Source organism: Dasypus novemcinctus, chromosome 21 (genome assembly GCF_030445035.2).
Source record: "Dasypus novemcinctus isolate mDasNov1 chromosome 21, mDasNov1.1.hap2, whole genome shotgun sequence".
Classification (NCBI taxonomy): domain Eukaryota; kingdom Metazoa; phylum Chordata; class Mammalia; order Cingulata; family Dasypodidae; genus Dasypus; species Dasypus novemcinctus.
The window spans coordinates 23880774-23906672 of NC_080693.1; the positions used below are offsets into that span (position 1 = coordinate 23880774).

General features: G+C 48.8%; 1 protein-coding gene and 1 non-coding gene across 2 annotated transcripts in view; one reads left to right on the plus strand and one right to left on the minus strand.

Moving 5' to 3' along the window:
* The window catches only part of NTN1 (netrin 1), a 184903-nt gene that overhangs the window by 113583 nt on the left and 45421 nt on the right, over positions 1-25899 (minus strand). The window lies entirely within an intron of this gene.
* Positions 10662-10791, plus strand: LOC111761287 (small nucleolar RNA SNORA38). Its single transcript, XR_002794692.1, has one exon. It is a non-coding gene; the product is annotated as a small nucleolar RNA SNORA38 (small nucleolar RNA).

Consider the following 25899-nt stretch of genomic DNA (forward strand, 5'->3'; position numbering starts at 1 on the left):
ATGGGGAAAAGAGAACTGCCACATAGAACTGGTGGGAATTAGTACAATCACCTCAGAGAGCAATTTGACAGTATCTAGTAAAGTAAGAAATGACTGAACAAGTACACTGCTTGGTGTCCAGCCTAGAAAAATCCTGCACATAACCTCAACCCAGATAAGGCTGCTTACTGCACCCATGTGTGCAGTAAGAAAAAGACTGGATGCTGAAAGCCCATTGATAGGAAATGGATAATTACAGCTTGTTTATAAAATGGCACATCATGTGACCTCAAAAATGAATCAAGTATGCATGCAACCATATCGCAATGTGGATCCGTCTCAAAAATACAGCAAGTTGCAGAGTGATACATCTGGTAAGATAGCATTTGGACAAACTTATTAATCCATAAACCAGCACTCTGTATTATGCATGAATATGTTATATGTTGTAAGAGTTGAAAAATTATGGAAAAATACCAACTGATTATAGTATTTACATCCAGAAGGAAAAGAGGAGACTGGAACTAGACAGGGGAACAAAATGAACTTCAACTTTATTAGCAATGTTCTCCTTATTTAGAAAAAATAATAAAGTCAACAAGTAAAGTCTGGAAGAGAAAACATGAAATCACATAATGATCACATAAAGGCGAATATCATAACTTCCTGGAGTGAGGGTAGAAAAAGTGGACTGCACTGGAGGAAGCATGGTTCTGGAGCTGGCAGCAATGGTGGCTGAGCACAGTTCTGGAGCTGGCAGCAATGGCGGCCGAGCACAGTTCTGGAGCTGGCACCACATGGGTCAGGAGGCCCTGGGTTTGAACCCTGGACTTCCCATGTGGTAGGTGGATGCTCTATCAGTTGAACCAAATCTGCTCCCAAGTTGGAGTGTTTTGCTGTTGGAGTTTTGATGCTGGAGCCCCAGGAAGTAAGCACACAGAGGGGCTTGGTTGTGAGGAAAGAGAAGCAAGTCCCAGGAAGAGAGGAACCCTGAGCCTAGACAGAAGCAAGCCCCAGGAAGAGAGGAACCCAGGAAGCCTGAACCCTGAAGACGTCAGCAGCCATCTTGCTCCAACACATGGCAAATGACTTTGGTGAAGAAAGTAACTTATGCTTTATGGCCTGGTAACTGTAAGCCCCTGCCCCAAATTTATAAAAGCCAACAGATTTCTGGTATTCTGCATCAGTACCCCCTTGGCTGACTAATCCAAGGGCCAGAGAGCAAATGTTTTGACTCTGTGGGCCATACAGTCTGTGAGACAACTACTCACCTCTGCCACGGAAGCATGAAAACAGCTACAGACATACGTAAACACATGGCTGTGACTGTGTTCCAATAAAACTTTATTTACAAAAACAGGTGACTGGCTAAATCTTGCCCATGATTTACCAACCACACACACCCCATAGGCTAAAAATAGAAACAACCAGACACTAAAGCACCTCTAACCTTTGGAGAAGCTGGGTCAGCCAGCCACACTCTGGACATCTATGTCCCACCCCAGCGGAATGAACTGTGAGTCTGATCCAGTGTCTTTATGTTCATACTTGGCTTTTCCCTGACTTTCTGTTTCTCTTAAAATATAGAATCTGGAATCAGTCATAACTGGGGAATGAATGAGTACCCACAAGTCCTTCACATTTTTGCAACAACATAAATCACATTTTATTGGGACATCTAAAACTCTTTTTTTCTCAACTGGCTGAGATATATAGAATTTCCACTTCAGTCTTTAATTAAAATACAATTTAAAATGCATATGGAAGCTTAAACTGATACAGACGATGTTTATGTTATAAAATATCTTGACACATTTTAACATGTGGTAATAATAACAAAACAAATTTGGCACTTACGGGATAACTTCTACCCCAGAATGATAGAATTTGGAGAGTGTCACAAATATAAAATGCACTAGTTTTACCTAACCTCTCAGAACACAGATAAGAGTGATGCTGGAGTCACAAAGGACTAAGTTCAAATCCCATCCCTTTATCTTTCTGAGCCTCAATTTCCTCAGCTTGAAATAAGATCAATATATGGTTAGTGTGACAAACAAGATGGCCTACATGTTTAGCACTGGGTACGGGGGCCAGTAAGTTCTCAATCAATGGTCAGGATAGTGAGATGGTGGTGGTGGTGATTGATGGTGGTGGTGATGGAGTGGTGGTGGTGGTGGAGATGGTGGTGATTAGCACTATGATTAAAATATGTTTGAGGAATGAATGAATGTGGTGATGGTGGTGGTGGTGGTAATGGTGGTTATGTGATTTTGGTGATGGTGGTGATGGTGCTGGTGGTGGTGATGGTCACAGTGAGATGTGGTGGTGATGGTGGTAGTGGTGGTGGAGATGGTGGTGACAGCACTATGATCAAAATATGTTTGGTGAATGAATGAATGATTGAATGAATGAAAGTGGTGATGGTGGTGGTGGTGATGGTGGTGATGGTGGGGGTGGGGGGGTGGTAGTGGTGGTGATTGATGGTGGTGGTGATAGTGGGGGGTGGTAATGGTGGTGGTGGTGGGGGTGGTGATGGTGGGGGTGTAGTGGTGGCAGTGACGGTGGTGGTGATTGACGGTGGTGGTGATGGTGAGGTGACAGTGGTGGTGATTGATGGTGGTGGTGATAGCGGGGGGTGGTAATGGTGATGGTGGGGGGGTGGGGGGTGGTGATGGTGGTGGTGTAGTGGTGGTAGTGACGGTGGTGGTGATTGACGGTGGTGGTGATGGTGTGGTGATAGTGGTGGTGATTGACGGTGGTGGTGATAGTGGGGGGTGGTAATGGTGGTGGTGGTGGCGGCGAGGGTGGTGAGGGTGGTGGGGTGGTGGTGGGGGTGTAGTGGTGGTAGTGACAGTGGTGGTGGTGATGGTGGTGGTGTAGTGGTGGTAGTGACGGTGGTGGTGACGGTGGTGGTGATTGACGGTGGTGGTGATGGTGTGGTGATAGTGGTGGTGATTGATGGTGGTGGTGATAGCGGGGGGTGGTAATGGTGGTAATGGTGGTGGTGGTGGCGGCGAGGGTGGTGAGGGTGGTGGGGTGGTGGTGGGGGTGTAGTGGTGGTAGTGACGGTGGTGGTGGTGATGGTGGTGGTGTAGTGGTGGTAGTGACGGTGGTGGTGATGGTGTGGTGATAGTGGTGGTGATAGTGGGGGGGTGGTAGTGGTGGTGGTGGGGGTGGTGGGGTGGGGGTGGTGATGGTGGGGGTGTAGTGGTGGTAGTGACAGTGGTGGTGACTGACGGTGGTGGTGATGGTGAGGTGACAGTGGTGGTGATTGATGGTGGTGGTGATAGCGGGGGGTGGTAATGGTGGTAATGGTGGTGGTGGTGGTGGCGAGGGTGGTGAGGGTGGTGGGGTGGTGGTGGGGGGGGTGTGGTGGTGGTGGTGATGGTGGTGGTGGTGATGGTGGTGGTGTAGTGGTGGTAGTGACGGTGGTGGTGATTGACGGTGGTGGTGATGGTGTGGTGATAGTGGTGGTGATGGGGGGGGTGGTAGTGGTGGTGGTGGGGGTGGTGGGGTGGGGGTGGTGATGGTGGGGGTGTAGTGGTGGTAGTGACAGTGGTGGTGACTGACGGTGGTGGTGATGGTGAGGTGACAGTGGTGGTGATTGATGGTGGTGGTGATAGCGGGGGGTGGTAATGGTGGTAATGGTGACGGTGGTGGTGGCGGCGGCAGTGATGGTGGTGGTGATGCAGCAAAGAAATATGTTTGAAACACCAGTGACTAGATGGCAAATCAGTGATCAGAACTAAACCATGGTATTTTAGGGTATTCAGTTTGACTTGTTAACTCTGAGACAGGTCTACAATTTAATAATTCTACCATCTTTCCAGGATAATGTCTCACACAAAAATTCTGTCCCCAAGATATAAAATGCAAATAAATTCACCAAGGCACAAAGCCTCAGGACCAAGAGTCAGGTACAACTGCCCCATCTCACCTTCAAGGCAGGAGAAGTCGTGAACTGGAAGTCCCACCACTGCAATTAACCACCTTCCCATGTGATCACAGACCAGTCACTCTACACCTCTGGACCAGGAGGTGTGGCCTATGCAGCACTCTCGAATGGCAGTGTACATACGAGTCTCCTGGGGATCTTGTTAAAATGCAGGTTCTGATTTGGTAGGTCTGGAGTGGGACCCAAGATTCTGCATTTCTAACAAGCTCCCAGGTAAAGTCGATGGTGCTGGTTCACACGGAAGCAAGGCCCTGGAGCAGGGCTTCTTAAACCTCACCAAGCAGCAGAATCCCCTGGTGGCCTCGCCAAACAAAGACAGATCGATGAGCCCCGACCCCAGAGCCTCTGATTCAGTAGGTCAGGGTGGTACCTGAGAATGTGCATTTCTCACAAGTTCCAAGGTGATGCTGATGGCCCAAGGACCATCTTTGGGAACCACTAACTTAGACGATGTCTTTGTCCTCTACTCTCCCAAGGCCAGCGTGCTTTAATCTGCTCGCCATGCCTTTCTTTTACCCCCCATCTTCAGCTGCCTCCTTGTCCGCGTCCATAGCTCCCAAAACCAGGGACAGGTTGGCTGTTCTCTATCAATAGCATGACCAGGGAGAGGGCGTGAGCCCAGATCCCAAGGGAACAAAATCTTTTAGGAGCAACTCCCGTTTTTCCTTAGCACGGAGCCCTCGCCCCCACCGCACGCTCCCAGCAGAAGCCAGAGATAAATATCACGAACCCCGAGGAACTCCCACGTCTCAATAGAGTTACAAGAAAACCGTCGCAGCAGGGACAATTATTCAGGATTAATGCCTCCCACGTCCCACCTGCAGGCTGGGAGCTTTCTTTTCTCAGCCCTAAAATGTTCCTAAGCCTTTCCGGTCCACCAGTCGCACACACCAGCCTCCAGACACCTTCCGAAAAGGCCTGGGAAAGCTCCTGGCTGTGGAGAACAAGCCTGGGGTGCAGCGGTGGAGAGGAAGCGCCTGATGTCCCGGGACTGGGCAGACAGAGCGGGCCTGAGCTGGCCCCTGCAGTCCCTGGAGGCGGCGATGGGCTCAGAACTGCAGCAGGTCCAGGGGAAGGGGGCCCTTTCCAAACGGCCGTGTCGGAAAGCAGCTTTTCTGGGTCAACACGGAGCCTTCTCGTTCCAAAGAGGACGCTCCAAACAAAACAGGTCCTGGGGTTCTGCCCCTGGTGGGCCTAGAGAACAAGGCACTTTCCACAAGGCCCCGGGGTGCTGGGTCCGCCACCGTGAGCCCCAGGGACGGGCCTGCCCCGGCCCCCTTTCCAGGCACTCGCTGCTAGCCGGGGCCCGGGCCCAGCACCGCAACCTCCGTAAGTGTTGAGGAATTTGAATCTGACTCCGAAATGCCCCGTGGGCAACAAGGCCTCTGGCTGTCAGCTCAGGGCTGTGCTCCCAAGCTCTCACGTCACAGAATTCCCCCCTGGGAAATCTCTTTCATGGGCCAAATGGCCTCATCTAAGCTCCCCCCTGTCTCCAAGACCTGACCGGAACGCTGGGCCAAGTTCAGAAAACGGCCAGACCTGGGCGTTTGGGTGTTGAACTATCAGCTTCTGCTGGGCCCAGGGAGAGAGACGTTTCATTCCGGCTGGCCGGAGTGCCTGCAAACGTGCCAGCTTCCACCTGACGGCTATTTGTTTGGCAGCTCTGACTCCACTGCTGCGTCAGGCCAGCTCCACCTTGGAACGTTTTCCAGGGCCCTCCGGGCCTCTGAGCTCCCCTCCTGGAATCACCAGCAGCACTTTCTGTCCACGCTTCTCACTGGACCCGCAGTAGAGCCGGCTTGGTAGTGCCAATTACCTTTTCACTTTTCGTTGACGTATAATGTTCACCAGAAAACTGCTCATGGAATTTTCACAACCGGGACACACCCATGGGACATGTCCCACACACAAACACGTGTTCAAATCCTAATCCTGTGGTGTAGACTCCTTTGTGGACAGGATCTTCAAAAATCCTATTAAGGCTGGGCCTTAATCCAGTAGGGCTGGAGTCTTGATAAGCAAAAGAAATGTGGACACGGAAGGACAAGCTATAGGAGGAGACAGAAAGACAGATCACTGATTGCCAGCAAGCCACCAGCAGAATGCTTCGGGGAAGGCCTGACCTGGAGATAACTTGACATTGGACTTCCAGACTCCAAACTGTGAACCAATAAATTCTTGCTGTTTAGGCCAACCAGTGTATGTATTTGTTACAGCAGCCCTAGCAAACTAAGACGCCATGTCACCAGCATCCAGATCAAGAATCAGAACATCACAGCTCTCCTACCCGCCCAGAAGCCCCTCTGCAGCCACTATCCTCTGCCCAACCCAGATTAACAAAATCCCGACTTCTAACAACATGTATTAGCTTTGTCTGTTTTTGCATTTCACATCAATGGAATTGTACAGTACGTGTCTGATTTCTTTTACTCACTATGTTTGTGAGGTTCAGCCAACTGTTGCATGCCACTGTAAGTTACTCATACTCACTCTTGTATGGTATTCCACTCTATAATATATCTCAGTTTATTTTTCTATTCTATTGTTGACGGGCATTTATGGGTAGTGTCCAACACAGTATTGCTACAGATATTCCAACACACATCTACTGGTGTCTTGGTTTGCCAGAGTTGCTATCACAAATACCCCTCAATGGATTGGCTTAAACAACTGAATTTATTGGCTCACAGTATTAAGGCTATAGGAAGTCCAAAAGCAAATACATTAGCAAGGTTTTCTTTCTCTCACAAGACTGCAGCATTCTGGTGCTGGCTGCTGGCAATTCTTAGGGTTCCTCGGCTTTCCCATCAAATGGCAATGTCCTCTCCTTTCTCTCCCAGGTGCCTGCTGACCTCCTTGCTTCTCCCTGTGGTGGTCCCCTTGTAAGCCCCCCAGTAATCCAAATTAAGACCCACCTAGTGCACTTGCCACACTTGAACTAAAAATAACACCTTCTAATGGGTGCACACCCACATGGAACGGATTAAGACTAAGTACGCATCTAGAGAAGGGAAGCGGACTTGGCCCAGTGGTTAGGGTGTCCGTCTACCACATGGGAGGTCTGCGGTTCAAACCCCGGGCCTCCTTGACCCGTGTGGAGCTGGCCCATGCGCAGTGCTGATGCACGCAAGGAGTGCCGTGCCACGCAGGGGTGTCCCCCGCGTAGGGGAGCCCCACGCGCAAGGAGTGTGCCCCGTAAGGAGAGCTGCCCAGCGCGAAAGAAAGTGCAGCCTGCCCAGGAATGGCACCACACACTGGAGAGCTGACACAAAAAGATGACGCAACAAAAAGAAACACAAATTCCCAGTGCCACTGACAAGAATACAAGGGGACACAGAAGAACACATAGTGAACGGACATTGTGGGGGGTGGGCAGGGAAGGAGAGAGAAATAAATAATAATCTTTAAAACTGGGGCACATAATTCAGCCTACAACAGTGAGCACAGGCACATATTCGCACATATTCTGATGGGTAAATACCTAGGAGGAGAATTGCTGGGCCATGGGGTGTACAAATGTCAGTTTTAGTAGACATGGCCAAACAGTTTTCCAAAATGGATGTACCAATTAATATTCCCACCGGTAGCGAATTTCACCAACACCTGATATCCTTTTTCATTTTAGCCATTCTGGTGGATATGAGATAGCAGTGCCTTGTGGTTTTCATTTGCATTTCCCTGGTGACTAAGGGAATTAAACACCTTGTTACTTCCTCTTACGTATTATGCACAGGTCACAGCACCCAACAACAAGGAAGGTTCAGCAGGGATCTTATTCATCTCAACAGTTGGTTCTTCCCAAGCTTCCAACCCAGCCAGGGCTCAGTGACAAAATCCAGGCTTGTGCTATGGTATTATGATCAGGCTAAATTCCCTGCTCACCTGGCCAGGTCCCTGTCATGGGGCCTGGGCTGGATCAAACACAGCTGGCCTGTTCACTGCACTTGTTCACAACAATCTCCCAAGGACCGGGTCTTTGTCAAGAATGCAAGACGTCATTGGGCCAAGGCAAAAAAAACAACAACCCTATTTATACCAGGATGCAATTCGTAGGAGCAAGTTTCTCTTTGGGACACACACACCACAAACAAGATGGAGCATTCCACAGCCAGTACAGGAATGAAGGGTAACCCACCTCCAGCCTCGCTTAAGAGTCTCTCCAACCAACTCCCCGAGCTCAACCTGATCCTTTGGTCCACCCCAATTCAATCTGATTCATTCTAGCAAATATTTACTGAGGCCCTACTATGTACAAGCATTGAGTTGGATGCTGCTAGGGTCACAGACATGAGGGACAGTTCTAGCCCTTAGAGAACTTAGGGTCTAAATAAGCATAACTATAAAACAAGGCAGAAGGTGACCCATACCATAAGTAAGGTAAGAACACAATGCAGGCAGAATGAAATATAATTAAGAGGGAGAAAATGTCTGGTCTGTAACAGGATCAAGCAGGCGAATTTGAAATAGATTGAACAACAGCTAGGAAATCCCATCAGTTGTCAATAGGTAGGAAATGCCCTGCAGACCAGAGGAATGGAATGAACAAAGAGATGGGAAAGTAGAGATCTAATCTAATATTAAGTGATATGATTAAAATGCAAAACCTCCGGATTAAAAGGAAAACACCACCACAAACATAATTAAAAGGTCAATACCACACTGGAAAAAATTATTTGTAACATAAAATAAAGGGATTGTTTACATGAATTCTGACAATCTACAAAACGGACTACTGTTTAGATGTTAATATGACGAGATTGCACTAACTCTGGCCACTTAAGATATTTATGACATATTGCTAAGCAGAAAAGGCAGGTATTAAACAACATGCAGAGTAAAAATGACCAAAATTATACATGGAGAGGTGTCTTGAAAGACTTCCATCAAAATGTTAATGGTGGGAAGCGGATGTGGCTCAACTAGTTGGGCCTACCACATGGGAGGTCCTGGGTTCAGATCCCAGTGCCTCCTAAAAAAGACAGGCTAGACGCCCGCACCCACTGCAATGAGCAGAGGCGACAAGCCAGCAAATGCCATTGCCCATGGGGAGCAGATGTGGCTCAGGCCACTGGGCACCTGCCTCCCATGTGGAAGGTCCTGGGTTCAGTTCCCAGTGCCTCCTGGAGAAGGTGAGCAAACAATGAGCAGACAGACAGAAGAGAGAACCATTTGGGGGAGGGATATAAATAAAAATTTAAAAGTAAATAAAACAATCTTTTTAAAAAATGTTAATGGTGATTATTTCTAGGTAGCAATGATTTCTCAGTTTTGTCTATTTTTTTACGCTTTAATTTTTAAAAATCATGTATATTTTATGATCAGAGAAAAGTAATTCAATTTTTAAAATTAAGATCTGTAAGAACTATTTTACCTACGCATAGGCAAAGATTTTTAAAATTAGTAACAATTATGGGCAAAAGTTCAGGGCATTCTCATATACTTCTGGTAGAAACATGATTGCTTTAATGTTTCTGGAGAGTGAATTTAAATATAAATAATGCTTACCCTGTGCCTCAGAAATTTTCCCTTTAGGAATATTTAATAAAGTAATTATAAGTTTACACAAAGATAAGCCGAAGACAATCCATGTAGAAAATTTTAATAGAAAAAAAAAGAGAAAGAAATGGAAGAAAAAATGGAACCAACCTAAATTTCTAGCAAAAGGGCCTTCATTAAATAAATTATTCTATACTCATAAAATAAGATTGCATGAAACTATTGAAATAATGTCACAAATTATTTAACAGCATTAAAAAAGTGTTTCCAGTATAACAAACAAAAGGCCCATATTACAAAATTGTCAGTATGCTTCTATTTTGTTTAAAAATTCATGTATAGGGAAGTGGACTTGGCCCAATGGATAGGGCATCCACCTACCACATGGGAGGTCCACGGTTCAAACCCCGGGACTCCTTGACCTGTGTGCAGCTGGCCCATGAGCAGTGCTGATGCGCACAAGGAGTGCCCTGCCACGAAGGGGTGTCCCCCGTGTAGGGGAGCCCCATGCACAAGGAGTGTGCCCCATAAGGAGAGCCGCCCAGCACGAAAGAAAGTGCAGCCTGCCCAGGAATGGCACTGCACACATGGAGAGTTGACACAACAGGATGACGCAACAAAAAGAGACACAGATTCCCAGTGCTGCTGATAAGAATAGAAGCGGTCACAGAAGAATACACAGTGAATGGACACAGAGCGCAGACAACTGGGGGGGGGGAGGGGAGAAGTAAATAAAAAATAAATCTACAAAAAATATATATATATGTACAAAGGAGTAGGAAAAATATCAGAAGAATGTATATCAAAATGCTATGAGCCCGGGAAGCAGATTTGGCTCAACGGATAGAGCATCTGCCTACCATATGGGAGGTCCAGGGTTCAAGCCCCGGGCCTCCTGACCTGTGTGGTGAGCTGGCCCACGCACAGTGCTGATGTGCGCAAGGAGTGCCCTGCCACACAGGTGTCCCCCACGTAGGGGAGCCCCACATGCAAGGAGTGCACCCCATAAGGAAAGCTGCCCCATGTGAAAAAAAAGTGCAGCCTGCCCAGGAGTGGCACTGCACACATGGAGAGCTGACGCAGCAAGATGACACAACAAAAAGAGACACAGATTCCCGGTGCTGCTGACAAGAATCCAAGTGGACACAGAAGAATACACACAGTGAATGGACACAGAGAGCAGACAACTGGGCGGTGGGGAGGGGAAAGAAATTTAAAAAATAAATAAATCTTAAAAAAAAAAATGCTATGAGCCTGTCCTTGGACATGTAAGAATTGGAGGCAAAGAGATGTAGACTTGGAGAAGTCTGGAGCCAGCCTTCTCTCCCACAGGCTCGAGATCATCCTTGCCCACACAGAAAATACAATAAATAAATAAATAAATGCTATGAGTATGTTTCTCTAGATGGTGGGATTTCTGATTCTTTTTTCTTTGCATTTTTCTGTGTCTTCCTAAAAAATTAACATGTTACTTTTATAATCAGAAAGAAAACAAATATTAGAGGTTAAAAACAAAAGCTGTCCTGCCTAAAGGAAAAGTGAGAGAGAAAAATGCTCACCTCTCTATAAGGCATCTCTCTGAACCCTGTAATATGCCCCACAAACTCCACTTCCAGCCTCTCAATGTCTCTGGTCCCTATCAGGGTGCAGGTGGTGCTCATTTTCTGTACGAGCAGGTGCCGCTGGAACACCCAGCATCACAGGGCACCTGCCCCAGCCCAGGTCCTAGGAAGACTCTGGCTGGCACCACATGGCCCCACGGAGGCTCTCTGTGTGCACCTGCTGAACCAACCAGGCAGGATCCTCCACAATGACCCCTTCCCACCCATCCTTCAAGACCTGTTCCACAGTGTCCTTAAGATGCTCACCTGTTCTCCCTCATCCTCCATCACTTGTGGCTCAGGCACCGCTGCCAGGTGAGGCTCTGCTCCCCTAGCCTAGCAGTGATGCTGATGACACTGAGATTAAATAAGTAACATCCGAGGCGGATGCAGGTCACATGGTCAGAAGGTGTCTGTTTCATCTCTGGGGAGTGGGAGAAGGGGGTTCATTTACCCGACAAACCCAGAAGTCAACACCATCAGCAAAACATTCACCCTAAACAACGCACAAAGTCCTCGACTAAAATTAATCCACTTTGCTCAGCAGAATCATCAATGAGACCCTCATTCGGAATTTAGTTGCTCTTAGTTTACATTCACTTTAAAATAGTTCACCTTCTCCCTTTCTCGGGGAAGTAAGAATAAGTAGATCAGAAGCAGAGAATTAGAAGGGGAGAACCTGGCAGCGGACTTGGCCCAGTGGTTAGGGCATCTGCCTACCACATGGGAGGTCCGCGGTTCAAACCCCGGACCTCCTTGACCCTTGTGAGCTGGCCCATGCGCAGTGCTGATGCGCGCAAGGAGTGCCCTGCCACGCAGGGTGTCCCCCGCGTAGGGGAGCCCCACACATAAGGAGTGCGCCCCATAAGGAGAGCCGCCCATCGCGAAAGAAAGTGCAGCCTGCCCAGGAATGGCGCCGCACACACGGAGAGCTGACACAGCAAGATGACGCAACAGAAAGAAACAGATTCACGTGCCGCTGACAACAACACAAGCGGACAAAGATGACGCAGCAAATAGACACAGAGAACAGACAACCCGGGTGGGGGGTGGGGGAGAGAAATAAATAAATAAATCTTTTTTTAAAAAAAGAAGAAGGGGAGAGCCCAGGCTTATTATTTACGAGGGTGCTCACCACAGCTGTTTCTGTTATAGCAAAAGACTGGGAAAACCTAAGTACATGGGGGACCGTTTAAATAAATTATGTTACAGGCATTCAATGGTAGAAAGAGGGAGTCACGCATGCTGATTTAGAAAGATTGCCACAATATATAGTTAAGTATAAAAGCCCCTTCATTGTGTGAGCAGTATGCTTCTATGTGTGTAAAATAAATACAAAGATGCATATGCCTAGACACCCTGATACATGTACGGAACACACCTGGAAGGTTACAAAAAAATCACTCACAGTGGCTGCCTTTACAGGGGTAAACAAGCATTTGGTGTAGAAAGGAGCTGTGCTTGAATTTTTGAATTTTCCATTTTCCATGTTCATGAATTACAACTTCAATTGAAACACTGGTTACAAAAGGGGGGGGGGGGCGGAACCCCGCAGGGCAGGAGGGACATGTCATTGGCCGGCGGGGGCTGCGGGGAGCACTCGGCCTCGCCCCCAGGGACCCCGCCCGTGTCCCCGGCCCGCGGTAGTGTTTTGGCTGCCACACACTTGCTCTAGGACAATTTTATTTGTTTTGGAAAGACTTTTTGGAGTAGAATTAGGAAGAATTATGTCCCCTCAACAATTCCACGAAGTAAATATATCGTGATACAGAAAGTAAAAAACAAGGAGGGAGATGGGGGAGAGAGGTAACTTCTGGATGTAGACCCAATGACAGCAGACATAACTGATCACAGACAGCTTGTCGGCAAGAGACATCACAGGGGGATAGCTTCTGTAAATCGATAACGCAAAGGACAGAAAAAGAAAGAGGAAAATACCAGTTGGGACCCACAAGGCTACTGGACAGGGAAGATCCATTGGTTCCTGGCAATATTGCTCTAGTATAGAAACAGACTCTGAAACACCAGAATAAGAGCAGGTTTCCCAGCAGGGCCCATGCCACAGCCACTCACTCAAGTGGCCTCCCCAAGTCTTTAGCTGTGGCTCTTTAGTCTAGCCTGAGCCACCTGCCTTGAGCTGAGACGCCTCCAATCATTATTTTAAAATGTTAGGGTCCCCATGAAACCCTACTATAGTAGGAAACTTGGGCAGGGAATGGGTCTGATGGGCTTCGTCGTTATAAAATCAGGAGTGCAGATAAAAGAAGTAAAGTTTGAAAGCTTCAAGTCCTGCAAGACCTCTTGCCATCATCAGCCAGCTTCCCGTGGAGTGCACATCAGATGAGACCTCCGGCTGGCTGCAGAACGAAGCCAGGGAGGTTAAGAGGGGGACACAGAGGATCACTGTCCACTTGTAAGCACTGTGTGCTTCGTGGCATAAATAAAGGCATCTGTAAGGTGAAAACAACAATAAGATCAGTTGTGTTTAACACTGTTTAAACACAGAAATCTGAAACACTAGTGATGTTCTCCTTGAAGTCACGATTAAGATGAGGAACCCTGCTATCGTCCTTACTTCTTAAAATTGTTCTGATGTCCTACCAGTCCAACAAGATAAGAGAATGAAGAGTAAAAGTGTGAACATGCTATAACAGTCTACCAATAAAACCCAAGGAGACAATCTGTCAGTTCATGCACCATGGCTACAGACCGTCCAAAATGCCTCGGGATAAAATGAACAAGAACCATGCAGGAAGCTATAGGAGAATACCGTGTGGATATCTGATGGGCATTCTAAGTTCCAAATGAGAAGTTACAATTTATTATAAAGATCCCAACTTCCTCAGCATTCATCTCTAAATTTTGTCATTTCAGTGAGAATCACAGAGGAATTTTGTTGTCGTTGACCAAGTCATTCCAGATTTAAAGTCACCTGGGAAAAAAATGCACAAGATGAGCCAAGAAATTTTGTAATCAGGGGATTCATGCCCTAAAATAATTAAAAAGCTAAAACAGTGTGGTACTGGCAAAAAGAATATAGATTCATATCATTGAAGAGGAATGACTCCAGAAACAGACCAAAGACTATATAAGAATTAATAAGTGACAAAGCCTTTTTTAACCAGTGGGAAAGGGTAAACCGCGTTGTAAAAAGTAAGGTTGGATTCTTTACCTCACATTAAACATCAGATCATTTTAGGAATGGATCCAAGATTTAAGTATAAAATCTAGCTATGGAAGTGCTAGAATAATGTATTAATGAAGAGCTATAACATTTTGGAGACACAAAAGTGGCTAAGAACAATGCCAAAGGTAGAAGTTATAAAGAAAACACTTAGATACATCTCTACATAAAAATAAAAAGTTGTGTTTTTTTTTTCAACATCAATGAGCACTAGAAGCAAAACCCAGAGACAAATTGGGAAAATTTATTTGCAATAGATATAGTAATGTATAGCCTCAATATATAAAGAGTTCTTAAAAACTAGTAAGAAAATATTAATCCCCCAATTGAAATTACACAAAGGTCACAAACAGGCAATTCATGATAGAAGGAATACAAATAAATGGCTGACAGACATATGGAAAAAATGTTCCAAGAAATGCATATTTTTAAGCCAAAATGCTATTTTCTATCACTGAAACTGAAAAATATGTTTAAATTATTACACACGGTGTTACCGAGATTATACTGACTGCTACTCTTCAGTGCCGATGATGAAAATACAAAGAAGTAAAACTTACCTGACCAGCAATTTGCAATACATACCAAAGACTCAAAGATTTTAAGATGTACATACCCTCCTGACCCACAACAGTAGTTTAAAGAATTGACCCCAAAGAAATAATTAAACAAAGCACTGAGGTTTTGCTTCAAGGATGTGCCTCACTGTGCTGTTGGTAATAGGGAAAAACGGGGGAAAGACTTAAGACCCAATAGAGGGAAAATGGTTAGAATTTATGGCACATTCAGGTATTAAGTAACATCAAGCAATCATTAAAATAATACTGCAGCCAAGAGAGTAGAGCTATCAGTAAGTTTTAAATAGCAGGTTACAAACAGTATATGTTTAGGTATAAAATCTTTTTTTTAAATGAAGGTATATATATACTAGAATGTAAAACATATACATGTATATATACCAAAATGCGTGTGTGCGAGCATGCATGCAAGAAGTTTCCCTTGCTAATGGGATTAAGGGTGATTTTTTTTTCCTTCTAGTTTGCACACATTTTCTAAAGGTTTTAAAATGAGTATACCTCTGAGGTAAAAAAAAAAATCTTTCTAAAAGTTAGTCGTAAAAAAAGATTAATACACAAACTAGGTTAATTTTTTTTTTCTTTCGGGGTGCCAGTGTCTGGCATTGAACCCAGAACCTCGTATGTAAGGAGCTGAAGCTTTGTCGGTTCCCGAGTTGGTTCCCTTGTTTGTTTGCTTGTTGTTTGTCATTTTTGTTCTGTTTTTAGGAGGCACCGGAAACCAAACCCAGGACCCGCCTCCCCCATGTGGGAGGCAGGCACTCAACTGCTTGAGCCATATCCGTTCCCTAGTTTAAAGTCTGGGGGAAGAGCTTCCGTTCTTTGGAAAAAGTACTTAGGAGGAACAGCTCATTCTCTGATGGTGCCAAATAAACGAGGTGTTAGTGTAGAAAGTGAGACATAACCAACACGCCCAAGACCTTTCATCTGGCACCGCCAGCTCCTCAGCCTGGTACGCAGTGCCCTGTGCAGACTGGCTCCCTTTCAGCCCGTCTCCCTCCGGCCGGCTTCACACGGCCCGCGGGGCTCCTGGGCCGAGCGGGCGGAAGCAGCAGGGCCAACGGGCTCGCAGCCCCACGGGCGGCCTCCCTGCCCCCTCTTGGCCGCCAGTCCACGGAAGCATTTGACTTTCTAATTCTTGCCTCCTTACAACAAAAGCTAAGTGTTCCCCCGGGCCCGTGGCCTGCTTTCTGTACCCGGGAGAAGAGTGCAGCCAGAGGGAACAGCGGCCTCGCTCGCAACCGGGCTCCCCAAACCAGCACCAGCACCCCACCTCCCTGCCCACACACAGCAAGCCACAGTGAACGCCCTGCGTGTGCAGGGTCGCAGGTCAGGTCCTTACCTGCTTTGGAAAGCGAGAGAAAGCAACAGCCCACCTCAGACGCCCGGGCCCTGGTTCCCACCAAAAGATTCCACCCGAGCCTGGGAGGACATGGCGTCCCCACCAAGTGGGTGGCCGTCCCGCAGCCCCTTGCTCTCCACTGGGACAAGGATGGGCGGGCACGGGGGCTTTGCTTTCTCAGGGGTAGGAGAGAACCGTGTTGATTTTGCTCAGTAACTATGTGGCTGTGTTCAAACAGCTTTGTGAGTGATGTTGGTTGGTTTTTTTTGGGCCACTCTAACAAGTCCTCACCAGCAACGGCAGGAGGCTGGCGGAGGGAGCCAGGTGGTAAAAGGCAGAAGCAGCCCCTGCCTGGAAAAGGGCCATCAGAGGCACGTGGCCGCAGCCACAGCTCCGGTTCTGCAGTGTTTGGGGCGTGCAGGACGTAGATGGTCCCCGAGTGGCCAGAGCTGCGACGTCCAGAGTGGCCTTTGGAGCAAGGGCGGGCGGTGCAGCAAGGGTTCTCAGGAGGGGCGCGGACCCCTCCCTCCCACCAGCGGCGGGAAGCCCACCAGGGACCCGGTGCAGGGGGCATCGGGGCCAACGGTAAGCAAGGCTTTCGTTCCAGTGCGCTCCATCAGTGAGAAACTGCCGTCCAGAACGTGGCTCTCCTTTATCAAGGTGGAGAAAGCAGGAATTGGGGAGTAACCAAGCACGTGCCGCTAACTTAATAACACCGGCGAGGCCCTCTCGCGCCTGGTTTGGCTTCTCGACGCCGGAGGAAAGTCTGTCTTCCAGGCTGGGGGTACCGACTCCAAATCGGACACCGCCCAAGACCCGGGGCAGGGTGGGGGGGAATTAATCAGCAAACCCAGCCGTTGAAATATTTCAGACACATCCCGCATCGCGGGGCTGAACCGGGTGCGCGGGAGGGCCCGATGGGGTCGTTTCTCTGTGTTTGAAATTGCTCAGCCGCTTGATGCTGGAAGAAGAACAGATTTCCACCCCTGAGGTCCTCCAGCTCGGAAATAGATATCAGGGCTCGGCCAAGCTGCCAGCCCTGTCTGAAAAGCCCAAAACCTGTGAAGAAGATAATTGAAGCAGAAAAATCCTCCATCTGCGACATCTGAACGTGTTCCAGGCTTCCGGGCGTGCCCCGGGTCCCCGTCCTCCAGTGCCCGAAGCGCCAGGGAGCGGCGTGGAGGTGGGTCGCCGAGCCCACCCGCCCATCTGTCCCGGGCCCTACTTAGTATTCGCCCAGGGGATGCCGGGAGCTCGAGGGAACCGTGAGGCACCTCGGCAGGAAAGGACCTCAGAGGACATGTAAGGACAGCCCCTTGTTCCGTAAAACGGAGACGGAGGCCCACAGAGGCTTGGCTGAACATGACAGTGTGAGCTGGAGAGAAAGCCAGGCCAGGGGGCAGAACTCCCGACGCGACTCGCGAGGGGGCCCTCCCACCTGCAAGGGCAGGAGGAACCCTGAAGCCTGCCTACAGATGGGTGCCCACCTGGGACCCCCCCCCAGGCTTCGGGGGCTGCTCCCCTCCTCTCCAGCCCTTCCCCACCGGGGCTGCCCGTTCACCACCAACACCCAATTTGGGGGACCTGGGGGCCTGCCTTAGCCACCCCCGCGTGGCGGTATGGCCCTCGACTCTGGAGTGGCAGCCTCGTTGCGCATGAAGGGAGGGGACGGCAGCAGGGGGCAATGCGGCTTCATTGGGTCTCGTGGTAGACTTGGCATTTCTACTCCCAGGTAAACCAGAAGCTCCCTGAGGGCGTCTTTGTTATCCTGAGACCTGGGGATTGCTGACCTTGGCCTGCAGAGGACGGGCTCCGAAGGGGCAGTTTCCCTGAGAAGAGGGGGCTGTGAACACTGCCTGCCCAGCTGGGTTTCCTCTCGCAGCTTGTGGAGAAGGGCCCTGGAGGGAAGGCTAAGGGGGGCTGCACATGCAGAGGGTGGCCTATCCTCTCCCAGCCCCAGGAGGGAGGGATGCTTCAGACCCCCAACTGCCGTCCCCCTGCCTCGGTCTCCCCTCCACAGCTCCACTGCCCACTGTGGAACAGAGTGGTCACTCTACAGCCTCATCTAGTGATGTCTCCCTGCCCCCTCTTCCACTTACAACACATCGATATCGTCCCGTTGTCATCAAGATCAAGTTCAAATGCTCTCAACACAGACAGCAACCCCCAGCCTCACCTCTCACTCCTCACACGCTGCACACCAGCCACCCAGAACCTTGCGGGGTCTTCAACCGCCCCCCGTTCTCTGTCATCTCTGGGCCACTGCACCAGTAACTCCCTCTCCTTGTCTCTGGAATGCTCCTGCCCCCAAACCGCCCAGACAACACCCACTCATCCTTCTGGCACGGTGGGTAAAGATAAGACCCCCAGACAAACAGCCTGGGCTTGAATCCTGAGTCTGACATTGAGAGACGTACTGTGTGACCTTGGACAAAGTACTTAACCCTTCTGAGCCTCATTCTCCTTGCCTCTAAATGAGGACAACTAACTTCATAGGATCATGGTGAGAATCAAATTACACACGCGTGCAGAGGTTCACACAATGTCAGGCATACAGCAGTGATGATGGTGGTGGTGGCGGTGGTGACAGTGGTGATGACAGTGGTGGGGTGATGGTGATGGTGGTTGACAATCATGGTGAAGGTGGTGATGATAACGGTGATGACGGGGTAGTGTCGATGACGGTGGTGATGACGGTGATGAGAAGAGCTATGGAGACGATGATGTTGACAGCATGATCACGACGCTGATGACGACGGTGGTGATGAGAATGGTGATGGCTATCGTGGCAAGAGTGATGGTGGTAGTGATGATGATCCCACTTCCTCTGTGAAGCCTTCCCTGCTCCTGCCCCCTGGCCGGCTCTTCCTCCCGCTTCCATAGCGCCTGTACTCCAGGGGCGCTCGTCACCCTGTTCTGTGGTTGCTGGTGTGTATTCTCCTGTGAGTCTAGGCTCCTCGAGAGCAGGATCCGTGTGGTGATCCTTGCTGCACTTCCATTTCTTAGCACAGAGGCTGGCAGGAAACAGAGACTTAAGCAACAGTGGTTGGATGGTTCCCATGTTTGCTTGTTAGACTGTTTTTGCTTACAAAGCTACCACGACAGCTTACTTCCCTAGACCTACTTTCACTTGCTACCATGAAAATAACTAACTCTCATGAAAATGAGGAAAATAAGGACTTTTTAAAAAATGGGTAGCAAATGGGATGCTACCTGGTCTTTACTAAATGGCATTAATAAATTATCTATCGGGAAAGATATTAATCTCACCTGGGCTCTATTACTTACTGCAAAAGGGTGCTGGGAAGACTCATGCCAACAGCTCCAACTTAGAAATCACAGGTTTGATAAAGATGAGAGGTGGCGGGAAGCGGATGTGGTTCAACGGATACAGCATCCACCTAACATGTGGGAGGTCCAGGGTTCAAACCCAGGGCCTCCTGACCCGTGTGGAGCTGGCCCACGCACAGTGCTAATGTGCGCAAGGAGTGCCATGCCACGCAGGGGTGTCCCCTGCATAGGGGAGCCCCACACGCAAGGAGTGCACCCCATAAGGAGAGCTGCCCCGCATGAAGAAAGCACAACCCTCCCAGGAGTGGCGCCACACACATGGAGAGCTGACACAGCATGATGGTACAACAAAGAGAGACAGATTCCCGGTGCCGCTGACAAGAATGCAAGCAGACACAGAAGAATGTACAGCGAATGGACAGAGAGAGCAGACAATGGAGCGGAAAGGGGAGAGAAAGAAATAAAAAACAAATCTTTGAAAAAAAAAAAAGAGAGGTGGGGAGAAGACTAGTCAGAAGAGGAGATGATGCTCCCTGCGTATGAACTGCCTGTCTCCCCAGGGGGACGAGAGCTCCACAAGGACTGGGATTTTAGTCCTGTTTGTTCTCTGCTGACTCCCCAGCACCTTCCATGTGCCTGGCCTAGGGTGGGTGCCCAAAATGTATTTGTTTATTGGCAGGAGGAAAAGAGCCACAACGGCAGCTACTATCTGAGCACCTGCCTACGCGTGGGGCGCCATGCAAAGTCCTTTCAAGGGTGCCACCGAGGTCGGCACTTCTGTTATTTCCAATTCACAGATGAAGGTTGAGAGGGGTCAAGGCTGGGGCTGGAAGGAACATTCGTGATTCTGCAGACTTTGTTCCATAGATGCAGAAACTGAGGCTCTGTAGCAAATACCACCAGTCGTCACCAGTATCCATCCCCCTCACACCCTGCCTCCTTTTAGTTATCGAGCACATGGCCACTCAGCTGGAGCCCATACTTCCCAGAATACTTGCAGCTAGGTGTGGCCATGTGACTAAGTCTGAGGTGAGAGCATATGAGTGGAAGAGACATGTACAACCTCCACTTCACTTCCTAGAAGGAAACTGTTCTCCCTCCATCTCTCTTTCCCCCTTCTGGAAGGCTGGAATGAAGACAGGGTGCTGGTGGAACGGATACAATCATGAGGATGAGGACAATGCCCCAGAAGGTGGTGAAATAGCCAGACAGAAGGTTGGGTCCTGGATTCTGTCCTGCCCTAGACCTTCCTACTCACCCCAGCCCACCCTCAACCTCTGAGAGAGAAACAAGCATTCACCTTGCCTGAGCCAGTGTGCTTGGAGGTTTCTGTGTTGTGATGATTACACCTACAGCTAGCCAGGAGGTCCCTGCCCAAGTCGGACAGCTCATTTCTTTCTTTCCATAGCATCCTGGTACAAGGGGGCATAGCTGCTAGTTTCACCCCTGTTGCTCTAAGTATCAGAAGGAAGTATTAAAAGCTGCAAAGGTCAAAACAAAAGCTAAAGAAGTCCATAGGAAGGCTGTAGTATGAGCTTCAGAACTTTCCAGAGGTCTCTCCACAATGCTCTGTAGTATGGCAGAAAAAAGTAGCTAGCACTCAGGGCATAGTGCTCCCCAGATGGAAATCTCCAGCAATAGGTCATTCCACACCTCTCCAGGGCCACCCTGTGACAACGTCTTGTGAAAACAACACTCTGGTGGCTGTTTCTACATGGGGATGACGGCGGCTGGGGTTGGGGTTTGGGGTCCCCGCCTCTGCCCACAAACCAACTAGACAAAACAGCTTTGTTTTATTTGAATCATCCTGTGCTTTGTGAAAATTCTCTGGCTGTTCCCAGCATGTTCTTGAAGGCTACAATATGCCTTCAAGATCACTGATACAGTCCCAGTATCCAGAACTGGGCTGGGCTCACAGTGGGTGCTCCATGAATTCTCTTAAGCCACGGTTTCCCTGGGAGTTTGGCTCACAGCCCCTCAGGTCCCCTCCTAGCCCAGAGATGATCTGATTCCAGCATTTCAGCCTCTGAGACACAGGCAGAGCAGAGAGCAGGCACTCTCTGGGTTTCAGGGACAAGGGCAACGCAGGGCCGGTGACGGTGGAAGGGCTACTCTGCTAAGGCCACGTCCCAACTCAGCTCCTGCTCCTTCTATGTGGCAAAAACTGGACCCCTCTGAAGCACATGGATCTGCTCTAGGATTCACCCCGCTCAGGAGGCGTTCTCTTCTTTCCCAGGAGTTCCCTCTTCTAGATTCAATTTTATTTTAATGATAATAAGTACGGGGCACCCCTGAGTATTCACTCTGCTTTACATACATTGTCTCACTTCATCCTTACAAAACCCTGCAAGGCAGGGGACAGAATTGTTGCCACTTTGCAGATACGGATGCCCAGGCTCCAAAAGGTGAACTCCCCAGGTCACCCAGCTCCTAAGGGATTCAAACCCAGATCCACCAGCCCCAAAGCCTCTGGACTGTGCCACCCTCTGTCTCCTCCCAGGCAGCTCACGGCTGAAGCCCAGAACACTGCGGGGAAACTTAGAAGGGCGGCGCAGGTGATCAAGTTTTCCTTGGAGACCCTTCAAGGAAGGTTTTTCTACGCCAAAACCCACAGAGCTTCATTTTTTTCTATCCTATTCATTACTTCCAGTTGCCTAGGGGTTAGGTCCAGGGAACTGGGCTGCTTCTAGACAAGGAGAGACTGGGCAAGTTGCGATCTGGGACATAAAACCTCAGTCATAAGGAAGAACCTAGAGGTTCCTCTGCAATGTGGTAAGGCAGAAGCTCAACAAATTTTTGCCAAAGTGTAAGGAGCCTCCCCCACCCTCCTCTTTAGGCTGCAAAGATGCAAAGAGCCAGAGAAGACAGGAGTTGGTTTACTCGTGTGTCATCACGATGTCTCATCCGCTCTGAGCAGGACTGGCCTTTGCGTGAAGCAAAGCTGAAGGTACCATGTTCTCTCTCACCTCTGGGCCTCTGTGCCAGTGGTCTTCTCTGTCTGGCTAACTCCTCCCTAACCAACCCTACTGCCCCCACCCTCGGAACTGGTGCCTGATATTTGAATACAACCTGTGCCCCCCATTGCTTCATCCCAGCTTATGATATTTACCTAATTCCATACTAGACCATGAGCCGCATGAGGGCAGGGGTCAGGACCTAGTCACTACTATGTCCCCCGCACCAAGCAGAGTGCCTGGCAGAGAGCAGGGACTCAGTAAAGCTTGGGTGGATGGATGGATGGATGGATGGGGTGGGAGGGGTGGGATGGATGGATGGACCAATGGACAAACAGAATTCTGGGTGTGCTCGACCACTGTCTGGGAATAAGAACAGAAGCGTTGAGTAATGATAATGAAACCTGTTACTGCAACTACCTTCCTTGAGAACATGGAGCTGACTGCCATAAGTCTCCTCAAATACTCATGACCAAGAGGCATTCATTTAACGTGAGCCTTACCCACTTACCCTCAAGGAATTCTCAGTAGTCCTGTATGTCCGAGGTTTCTTGATATCTTGTCTAAGTCTAGAGAAATGAGTGGTTTATACATCGTTTCTTCTGTCTTAAATTTGACTGCTCCACTATCTTCCCAATCTTCCTGGATATTTTACTAGCAATTAAAGTCTAGCCTCCCAACCTTTCCCTGCTTTGTTTCCACCAGATACATCATTTTATTATGATTCACAGAGCACCTTAAAAATAAAATTATGTCCACTTGTTCTTCTCAATTACCCTGAAAGGGAGCTGGGAATTACTATCTTCACTTAACAAATGGGAAACTGAGGCTCAGAATGGTAAAATGATTTGCTCAATGAAGTACTAAAATGAGTTGATGGGACAGCCTAAATCAGAAACCAAGTCTTTTAACTCCCAGCCTAGGGCTCCAGCTCCAGTATCCTGTTGCCTCTGGATGCCCCCTCTTTCACCCCTAACACACCTGACCTTCTGTTCTCCTGGGTCTGCTCCTTAAACAACACATAGTCCCAACCCTTGTCCCTCTTCCTGGCCAAAATCGACATCATTTCTTCCATTTCTTTTCTTTCTTTCTTTAATCTTTCCATTTCCAACTGAAAAGTTAGGGCTGGTTACCCATACTTTGGAAACTTTTTATCTCCAACTGGTATCAGTTCTTTCCTCTGTCTCTTTCTTTCTTTCTTTCTTAATTCCAAGATGTTAGAAAATGAGAACCAAGGCCAACTCTTCCTTCACCCAACTGCCCCAAGAAGAGGGCTGGACCCATTTCCAGGAAGGAGAGGGGAAAGCAAGAGTGTGGCCAAGATTTCAGCCTCGAAAATGTACTACCTGCCCTCCAACTTCTATGCAAACACGAAACTGGGAGTGTCTAGGTACGTTAAGCCACTGTCATTTAGGAAAACGATCCACTGGATTTCTTACACTGACTGCAGGGGAGCCCCCCAGTAAGAAAGCACCTCTGACAATGTGGAACTAGGAGTTGATACGTCTTAGGGATGTCCCACTCAGGATGGTGGCAGGTGGTTTATAAAGCCATCACAGAAGGGGAAATAATTGCCAAAATACCTGGACCATCACTTAGATCACAAATAACGGCATAAACTACATGGTTCTGTGTACTCATTTGGACTCTAATGGTAAGGCATGGAGAAAAAAAAACCCTGCGCTTGTCAAAAGCAGGGAACCAGAAGGGGAAGTCTCTGTCAGGTTCTGAACACCCACTGCTCTACCTTTAAGTCATTCCAACCTGGGGCCAACGTGACAGGGACTCTGCAGGTCCCCATTCGCCTGCTGGGCTTCCTCCTCTCCACCTAAAATGGGGCCTCTCTTACCTTCATGCAGGTGCCTGGTGCCACTAGGACTGCGGACACAGTGGGTTAAGTGTCCTTCACAGGAGTTAGGCTCTCAAAGCAGCTGGTACATTCAAGGCTCCCTTGCAAATGCCGGCTGGGTGACCTCAGGAAACTGCGTCATGTCTCCGGCCAGCAGTTTCCAAAAAACCCTCCAGGGACCCGAGGGATGGGTAGCGTCACGCCAAAGGCTACCCTGATGGTGAGGGGTGGCCCTGTCCACAGACCACCCCTGCATCAATGAAAATAACTCTGCTTTTGTCTGGTCTGTATATTCAGGCTTCACGTAGGGTTCTGTCAACTAAAGGAGTTTAACAACCACCCACCACCTCAGAGGTGGGTCTTTCCCCCAGGAAAATGTGTTCCTTTCACTTCTGTCTTAGGCTCATCCCTGCAGTGCTGGGACCAGCAGGGCCCACACCTCCAGGTGGCTGCAGATTGCGACAGGGCCACACGCAGCTCTAGCATTAGAGCCACAGCACTGGGGTTCCAGGGTTCCCAAGGTAAGTAAGGGAGGCAAAAAACCATGTCCTCTGAATGGGGAACAAGGACATTCTGAACCAGAGGGACACAGAAAGGTCCTCCCCAATTTCCTGTCATACCCCATCCAAATAAGGACTCTTTCAGACCCCCATTTTATAGATGGAGAGAGAGAGGTGCAGAGAGGGATGGTAACTTGCCCAAGATTACACCATCATTAAATGATGGGCCTGGGATTTGAACCCAGGTCATCTGGCCCCAGAGTCTATCCCTTTAATCACTGTTATGGATTGAATCACATGCCCCACAAAGACATGTTCAAGACCCAGCCTCTAGTCCCATGGATGCAAACCCATCTGTAAACAGAATCATTAAGGTTCTTATTAGTTAAGGTGAGGCAAAACTGAATCAGAGTGGGCCTCAGACCAGTTTGACCGGAGTCTTCTAAGCAAAGGAAATTTGGTCAGAGTAGGAGACAGAAGGAGACAGATGGCCACATGATGGAGGCAGATCCTGAGTTACGGATTGCCAGCAAGCCACCACCAGAATGCTACAGATTCTGGAGAAAACACAATCCTGACAACACCATGATTTTCGACTTCTGGTCTCCAAAAGTGAGAGTCAATAAATTCCTGCTGTTCAATCCAAATAGTCTGTGGTGTTTTGTTATAGCAGCCCTGGCAAACTAAGACAATCACAAGGCTGTAACAGTGCTTCTCGAAAAGCCTCCTTGGTACTCAAACCAACAGAGCCAGCCACAAAGGGGAGAGGTTGTCCATTTAACAAGCCAGAACATCCATGTCCACACATTCCTTGGAGTAAGACCCTTGGGTGATGGGGGTGGGGGTGGGGTATGTGTCTTTGAGGACCACTCATTTATTCCATCAAAGCTACTCTTGCCCAAAACATCTCTGGGACTTGATTCTGGGCGCTGCCCTGGGGGCTTGTGAATACCCCAGCTGGTGGTAGCCCCTCACCTCTTGGAGCTGGATAGGACTTTGACGTTCAGCCCCAACCCTTGGGTGTCAAATCTTGTGAACAGGCTCAGGGATCAAGCGTGGGTGATGTTGTTTTTGGACAAAAGCTGACTGTGGCTATATAGTCACAAGACTGGCTCTTCTGATGGGGCCAGTAAAAATGGCTCTCGAGGCCAGCAGAAGAAGTGTTTGGCC